Source organism: Podarcis gaigeae (assembly GCF_964106915.1).
Source record: "Podarcis gaigeae genome assembly, chromosome: 2".
NCBI lineage: Eukaryota > Metazoa > Chordata > Lepidosauria > Squamata > Lacertidae > Podarcis > Podarcis gaigeae.
Genome location: NC_139679.1, coordinates 45,326,486 through 45,332,502, shown reverse-complemented (window position 1 = coordinate 45,332,502; position 6,017 = coordinate 45,326,486). Strand labels below are relative to the sequence as shown.

Here is a 6,017-nt window from a genome sequence, read left to right as displayed (position 1 = left end):
CCTCTTGAGTGAGATGGGCGCACAACCCCAGAGTCTGTCAAGACTGGCCCGTACGGGCAGGGGTACCTTTACCTTTACCTTTACTTTGTCGAGTGCAGGAAGTAGGAAACGTAAAACTGCAAAGCTTGCTGCTTTTCCTCTAGGTCTCATCATTGCCAAGGGAGAGAGGCCAACCCATTTGTCCTCTGGCACAGAGTCGTCCCCTTTGCTCCCTTAGTGACCTTCCAAGAATTAGAAGGGGGCCTCAAGCATTAGAAGGGTCTCCGTCTGCAGCCTACTCCTCCACCCAAACTCATAACATTATCTACATCTTTTAAATTGAATCTGCCAATGCAAATGTAAGCCCCGCCCCATGTTATTAGTATATGTACTCCAGTGAATTGCTTTGTGGTTGAGAAAGTGTGGGTTGCATTAGCCCTGCAGAGAAACTCAGTACTGCTGTAGTAATATTGCTGGGTGTGTGCTGGTGTTGTGAGACAGTAGCACAAACCTTCAGTCTCTTGGTATAGTGGGGTTTTGGGGGGGAAATGGAATGTGGTTGGAAGGCTCTTTTGTGGATTATATGGGAAGGGAATGATAAATTGCTTTCCCATCCATCAGGAGGAAATAGGGATATTCTTGGGGATGGGTTTTTGCTGCTAGATGTTAAAAGATTCAAATCCTCTTTCCTGTAAAAAAAAAAGGGGGGGCAGCCCAGGTTCATGTTAAACATTTTAAATATTTTTACTTTGGTATCCTCAGTTTCCCAGGCAACCTACGTACAGCTAACAGGATACAGGTTCCATCCAGGTTGTTTACAGTGACACAAATGCATACATCTCAGTCCTATGCATGACTATGCAGAAGTAAGTCATGCTGAGTTTAATGAGATATATTCCCATAGGATTGCAGGCACAGTGTTTGCATCTGTACCACTTCTAAGACATCACTCTCTCTTGTTTTTAGTAGGTAATGGATGTGGGATGTAGGATTTAAGAGGTGTCTTTTTGGCTAGGCCTGACAGTTTCTTTTTTGTTTTTCATCCAAGCACCAGATGATGCTTACGACAAGTATTCTTGGGACAGCCAGCAAACCACTTTACCTCTTTGGAAGTGTGAACTTGCACATCCAAACTGCTAGCATCTTCTTTTTCTGCTGAGTTACCAAGTAATAGAACTTTGTCTCTGCTACCAACTTGGCCTTTATTTTCTGGGTAGCTTCATAGAATCTGTCAGCATGTGACAGCAGCCACATCCCAGGAAATGGCTTTGATTGACTGGCTAAACCAGGTGAGGGAAGCCGATCAGTTTCAAACCTTCAGTGAGTTAGGGACTTGCCCTGCATGCAAAGACAGGCTCTGGCAGATCAAGCGGATGAGATCAACAGTGGATCCAAGAGTCCAGAAGGCAGTTACTGCACATGCTGTAGAAGAAAATGAGGGGGGAGGGGCTCATGTACCTGTGAAGATAGTCCATCTAGGAGAAGGAAAACTCTGGTCTTAAACCTCTGATAACTTGTGGCTATAGAGTGGTACCTCGGGTGGTACATACGCTTCAGGTTACAGACTCGGCTAACCCAGAAATAGTACCTCGGGTTAAGAACTTTGCTTCAGGATGACAACAGAAATTGTGCTCCGGTGGCAGCGGGAGGCCCCAGTAGCTAAAGTGGTGCTTCAGGTTAAGAACAGTTTCAGGTTAAGAACGGACCTCCGGAACAAATTAAGTACTTAACCTGAGGTACCACTGTACTCATTCATGATAAAGGCTTCAGGGGTAAACCCCAAGGAAAAATCCATACCCACTGCCTTGTGGGGCATCTTTGGGAGGAGAAATGGCTAAGGAGTAAATCCTACACAAATCCTTAAATCCTTAGGAGACCCTAAGACGGTTGGATGGAGCCTTGTACGTCTCCTTTCAGCAACTTCTGCAGCCAAGCTCGTCCCAAATGTATTTCTCTGGTTTCTTTTAGACCACATCAGTGAGGCTGAGAGTGAGGTCTTGTTGTCTGGCTGGCCCAGGACCTCCATATGCACAGCCCAGGCTTGCACCAAAGAGGTCACTTCAGTGCTAGTCATTCAGCAGAAACAACACAGGAGGCAGCAGTTACCAGTCTCTGCAGACTTCACCCCTGGAGGCACATTCTATTGTCTCTCAAGACAGATGGTTGCCAAACACAACCTGCATTGCTAGAGAGGGCAGTGATTTCTGTTGACTCACCATGTGGCAACTGATGCTGAAACTTACCTTTTCAATGACAGAACTGCACTTGTGAATGCAGAAACATATGTCCAGGCTCTCAGACTGAACAGTTTCCCCAGGTGCTTGAATAGTAATGGGGTGACTGATGAGGTGGATATGCAGTGAACAATGTGTGTAGTTGCTACACAATTGCCATAGTTGATGGCTTCACTCCAGCTTTAGGCAAACCATTAGTGCTGAAGTATGGTCAATTAAGGCATTGTAAAGCAAGTTAAGATTTCTGCAGCCATCATACAGGCAGTGGGGCTTATTACCTTCATGTAAAACATTTCAAATTAAAGGTATGCAAGTGCTATAAAAGGAAATGTAGACACACTACCCTTATTGCCAGCTCTAAGTGGGGCTTTGTTAGTTCCAGCGTAGGTCAAAGGCAGCCCCACTAGTGGCCATTATTTGGGATTTTACTGGCTTCTTCCATGAACATCAGGAGCCCACGGCCATCTCTCCTTGCTCCGATATTAACACACCTACAGGTGCCAAACTGGCAGCATCTTAAAGCACTGCTAGAATCCAGGGATTGCCACTTGGTCCCCTGCATACCAGATTTGGTCCTTGAAGCAAATTAATCTGGCCAGCATCCCTACATTTTAAATCAAGGAACGATAAACATTTTATTCACATTCTTACCGGAAATAAGTGAATGTGTGTGTGTGAGATGCCATACCTTAGTGATACATCTTGCTGTTTTAAATTTAACACTCTGGTTGACAGCTCCTTGGAGACTTCATTATAGAACCTGAACATGAGGAAGTTGGGTGGTATAGCAAAATTCCCTTCTAGTCCTTAGGTCAATTTCTGCAGAATAATGTGCTGTCCCCAGAGAATACTCACATTAGTTCTTCCTGCCATTCTAACTTAATTCAGAAGATACCACCACCCACATTTTGCTTAACACTGGTGTCTGTGGTCAGCATGGTCAAGTATCTGCCAAGGGCCCACACCCCAGCCAGGCTCCTGCACCTCTTCTCCTATTCAGCACTGCAGCCTGCTTATTTGCCCACTTCTCATTCTCACCCAGATGAGAGCAGTAGTGAGGCAAAGCAATAGATTGCTTGCTAACTTGCTGGCTTTTGACCTGGCAAGCAAGGAGGTGGCAGCAATGCCAAGAAGGAAGAGCAGCGCTATATTCACTATGGGAGTGGGGACCATGGAAGAGGTCTTGCCCATGAGCTCTCCAAGTCCTGAAACTCGGACAACACAGGAGCAGGGGCATGCTGAATAGTCCTACTCCCAATCTTCACACACAAACAACACAAGCACCATTCTGCAATCTGTGATTGGGGCTCCAGATCATGAGGAAGCATTTGGAAAGCCCCACTGGTGCAGGCTGCCATGCTGCTCATGCAGAGACTAGTTACTAGTTGCTCATGCGTTGAGCAACACAGGAGCAGTATCTTCTGAAGAGTCCCGCATGTTCTAGTCTTCCACTTTTACAAGCAATGGAGAGAACATGCAGCTAGTTTTGAAGGCACAGTTGGTCCCAAGACAGATCCTTACACAGTGCTGATAAACAGTGTTAACTAAGCCCTGCTGCATTGCAGAATGGTAAGCCAAATTTTTATCGCAAACTCCATTTGTACGTTGCTGAACTAGCAGACATTATTCAAGGGTCCATCAGTGTTGAGGAAGTGTTATACAGTATTATATTTTAAATAAACTCTTTCTTCATAGGATAGGCTTTTCTGGCATAGATAAAAATGCTCCATTGTGGTGCATTATATTTGAGATGAACTGGTTGAATCTTTAGCGTGCATATTTTACCTACAAGGGATCTTGCCTTCGGATTGTGCTCAATGGGCCCATGATTCTTTTTTCAAAAGCTTTGTTGCTAGAGTTGGGGGTATTAAAGCTGTAGGGGCCCAAGATGCTGACCTGCATGTGGCCCACTTATATGAGATTTGCCTGAATTCAGATACAGGGCTAGACCTGTGACCACAATTGTCTCTAGTAGTAATGCTATTCTTGAGTGTTTCAGTCACAGCTGCTGTACACCAGCTGGTCTTTCAGTGTAGTAGCTTTCTCTTCTGTTACAAAGAAGTTGTTAGTGATAATCAGTTTTTTTGCCAATTTATAGTTGGGGAGTAACTGCTGAAACAGCCTCAAATACAATCCATAAGAATTTTTCTATGTGTGTATCAAATGACCCTGAGAATCACTCTTGTATGAATGTACATGTAAACATGCATTGCTTGTATGTGAAAAATATTTGTTTGCAATCTCTTCTGTCAAATGGGTACAGACAAGGAAGCCAGGACTGGCCAGGTCACTCCGTCACATATACACATAGTGGCAAATATGCATTGTTCACCATCACGTGTGAAAGTGAAATATGTAAACTGAACACACACCCAAATCCATTTTTGGCCCTGACATTACTCTAATATTGATAGACAGTGTTATAATGGGGAAATAGGTTTGGAGACCATATGACACTTTCATTATATATTCAATAGCGAATTTCATCCACCAATCCTTGTGATGTGTCTAGCAGCTGGGTCAGTGATGAAGAGAGAAGACGACAAAGGGCTTCATTCTCTGGTGCTTTCAGCATATCACTCCAGATGTTGACTACAGGGGCCTCAGGTATGGTATAAAAATATACAGACAACCAACTAGGTGTCTGTCAGGGTGAAGAACTAGGTAAGAGATCCCGTTGTGGTTGAACACAGACATATAGGTGTACTTGGGAATGATTAGATTATAAAAAGACCCACATTTGATCCAAGGTCTCTTGTTGAACAGCTTCTGCTTAATGATCTGATTTGTTGTTCATTCTTTGCAGCTCAGCAGCAACCAATACTTCTCATCAACCATACATAGCTGTACATTTTGCTTTATGTAGCATTATAAATGAAAAAGGTGAAAGGGAAGGAGGGAGGAAGAGAGCAAAGTATGAGGAAACTAACAATAAAGCACATTTCAATTAAAAATTCATTTTTTTAATATTTTTGTTTTTTTTAAAGGATTTTTAAAATTTTTCATCATTTGTCTTTTTACTTTGTTTCATGCAATATTTCACAGTCCCAATCCCACAGGTTTTTTTTCAACTTTTTTTTCAAACAAAGTAGGAAAAAAGAAATAAAGAAGCTGAGGAATTAGTAATTTTTTGATGTCATTTCTTTTTCTTATTTTTCAAGCAGGACCAAAATGTCAGAAGAAAATGCTTCATTTTTATCAATTGTTTTTGTCCTTTTTTGTTTTTTTCTGTTTAGTTTTATTATTTCTTTTTTTTTATCTCTGCAGGCAGTAATATTAGGGTTTGGTATAACCAGCAAGCACTCCTTTTGTTTGTTTGTGTGTGTGTTTGTGTGTTGGGTGTGTGTGTTTGCGTGCGTGTGTCCCTCTTAAAAGGTCAGGCCACAAACTTTTTTAAAACTTTTTTTTTAAGTTAACCAGGTAAACTGAGATGATAAAACTCATCAATAGAAGCCCAGAAAAATATTTTTTGTCTTTTTGCTTCGTTTTACGTTTTTTAAAAGGTTTTTGTTTCTTAAACTTTTCCAAAACGTCTTTGCTGAGGTTGACAGACTCCTTTCTGTTGCTCCCACCCGTCCCTAGGTAAAGTGGCTTCTGGTCTCGTTTCTCAGAGGCATAGTTAGCTGTAGCGTGGGGCTCTTGGACTGCACAATTTCCCCACACCTGAGTGCATTTTCTTTTGTAAATTCTGAGTAACGTCCCCCCCTCCCACCCTCAAATCACCACACACGACTTGATCTGTAAAAGATAAACATGCTCTGATCTCCCAGACCCTCTCTTCCCTAGCCTCCCCACCCAACCCCC

The 6,017-nt window shown here is 42.9% G+C and overlaps 1 long non-coding RNA gene across 3 annotated transcripts; it reads left to right on the top strand.

The window, feature by feature from the left end:
• Window positions 1-95: 95 nt before the first annotated feature.
• LOC310834599 lies at window positions 96-6,015 on the top strand. 3 transcript variants are annotated; one of them, XR_014559312.1, is made up of 4 exons: window positions 96-338; window positions 742-845; window positions 1,948-3,782; window positions 4,691-6,015. It is a non-coding gene; the product is annotated as an uncharacterized lncRNA (long non-coding RNA). The 3 variants fall into 3 exon arrangements; XR_014559311.1 differs by having other exon boundaries at window positions 3,658-6,015; XR_014559313.1 differs by having other exon boundaries at window positions 1,948-6,015.
• The last annotated feature ends 2 nt before the right edge of the window (window positions 6,016-6,017 follow it).